The sequence below is a fragment of the Passer domesticus genome, unplaced genomic scaffold (assembly GCF_036417665.1).
Source record: "Passer domesticus isolate bPasDom1 unplaced genomic scaffold, bPasDom1.hap1 HAP1_SCAFFOLD_79, whole genome shotgun sequence".
NCBI lineage: Eukaryota > Metazoa > Chordata > Aves > Passeriformes > Passeridae > Passer > Passer domesticus.
The window spans coordinates 144,748-146,877 of record NW_026990177.1 but is presented as its reverse complement, the minus strand read 5'-3'; the positions used below and the strand labels follow the sequence as shown (position 1 = coordinate 146,877).

General features: G+C 49.8%; 1 long non-coding RNA gene across 1 annotated transcript; it reads left to right on the top strand.

The window, feature by feature from the left end:
- The first annotated feature begins 502 nt into the window (after positions 1-502).
- Positions 503-1,330, top strand: LOC135293129 (uncharacterized). The gene is made up of 3 exons (XR_010355262.1): positions 503-609; positions 720-909; positions 1,172-1,330. It is a non-coding gene; the product is annotated as an uncharacterized LOC135293129 (long non-coding RNA).
- Positions 1,331-2,130: the final 800 nt, after the last annotated feature.

Here is a 2,130-nt window from a genome sequence, read left to right as displayed (position 1 = left end):
CTCTCCTGGCTGCAGCTTCAGCCACATGTGTGACACTGCAGGAACAGCCTGACCCACAGGGAAGTGGGAGAGGACTCTTTGTCAGCAACTGAAGTCACAGAACAAGGGGGAATGGGATGAAACTGCAAGAGCTGGAATCCATTCCATGATGGCAAGAAGTTCTTTCCTGTCAGGGTGCTTGTCCCTGACACAGGGACCAGCGCAGAGAGGCTGTGCATACCCCATGCCCGCCAACATCCAAGGCCAGCTTGGACAGGGGCCGCAGCAACCTGCTGTGCTGGGAGGCTGCTCAGCTTGGAACCAGATGATCCTTAGGGTCCCTTCCAGGCCAAACCATTCAAGGATTTCATCATTCCACCATGCCCATCTCCCAGTGTGGAGCGGCCCTGAAACTTCTGTGACATCACAGCTCCCACAGCGTTCCAGGTGGAACGTCCAGCACCTGGAAACCACCACAGCAGACACTCTGCCTGCTGCCAGCGCTCAGTTGGCGCTCGCTCTGCGCTCTGCCCGTCAGCACTCAGCTGTTGCTGCTGCTGCCTGGGCTTTTCCTGCTGCCTGCTCTGGAGCACCAACCCCAGCAGGATGAGCACTGCTGCGCCAGTGGAGGTACTGTGCCATTCCAGGGAGGAGGCAGCCTGCTTGAGCAGGCTGCAGCCATGTGGGAATGGATGGTGTGGGACAGGAACCCCACTGTGAGATTGTGCTGTCTCTTGCAGACTAACAGAGACACTGTGGTGGCGATGGAAGTGGACATGGTGCTGAATGAGGAAGAGATGATGGAGGTGGACGTGGAAGACCAGGTTGAGGAGATGGAAGTTGATGAGGAGGATGACATCGAGGCGATGGAAGTGGATGAGAAGGATGAGGAGGAGCCCATGGTCCTTGGATGAAGATGGAGCCCCACAAGTAAGACAGGCAGATGCTCCCCATGCCCTGCCCACAGACACAGTGGCTGCCCTGGCGCCAGGCTGGGGCTGGGCTGGATGGCCCCGCTCAGGGACACGCTGCCCGCAGGGGGCCTGGATTGTGCTGCCACAAGCACCAGCCCTGGCCTGCCCTGCACTTGCCTGGGGCCACACCAGCCCTGCCAGCCCTGTCCCAGCTCCTGGGGCCCAGCTGGGCCCAGTGCTGGCAGCTGACTCCAGCTTTGCTTCTTTCTTCCTTCCAGGACTGATGCAGATGATGGCTGTAGATATTACGGCGGTGTATATATGTTTGAAAAGTTAGGATATTTTTGTAAATATGTTCTTAGGTTAGTAGTTCTTTGTAAATATGTTTTGAAGATTGTTACTCCATAGGATCCCATGGAAATATGTGCAGTAGATTGTTGTTGTTGTTGTTATGAGGATTGTTGTAATGAAATGTGTTCTGTAAATCCTCGTGTTTGCCGATGTTCAGCAAATAAATAATGATTCTTTATAAAACTTCACTTCTCTTTCTCATTCCTTTGGGCACTGTCAGAACCCCGGACCTCCCCCTGACCATCCTAAATGATTCCAGCCCCAGCCAGGGGGCTTTAAATCCCTGGCAGGGGGTTCAGAGACCCTGGCATGTAGCCAAAGACCCCTGGGCCTTTGAATTTAACCCATAAAGCATGTTACCACCTTTATGTCAAGAATTAAAAGTCACAACAATTTAGATAGTCTAGTAATAGTAATCACAAAGTGAACGGAAAACATTTAGAGCACTGTAGACAGAGGTTTTGAACCTTGTACGAAAGAGTTTGGTATTATCTACATAGATAGAAAAATTTGGGTGTACCCAGTCCTTCCTCTTTCTTCTCGCTAGCATCCATATGAAAGACGATATTACCATTCACATATTGGTTTCAAGTAGAAAGTCACTAAGTAACTTAAGTAATAGCTATTAAAACATTCTTGTAAACATAGTATAGTCAGGTTTTAATATAAAAGATAACACCAACCCAAGAGGCAAAAAGAGTACCTTAAGCTGACCTGCTGAACAAACCTCAGCAGGCCAGCAAAAAAATGTTTTAGACAAAATATTAAAATCAACCTTAAGAGAGTGAAGCACATACTTCTCAACTCTTCCTTCGACAGCTAAGTTAGAGAAAAAGAGACTTCTAACGTACCTCGAAATCCCCTCAACCAAAGAAAACCCAAGAGG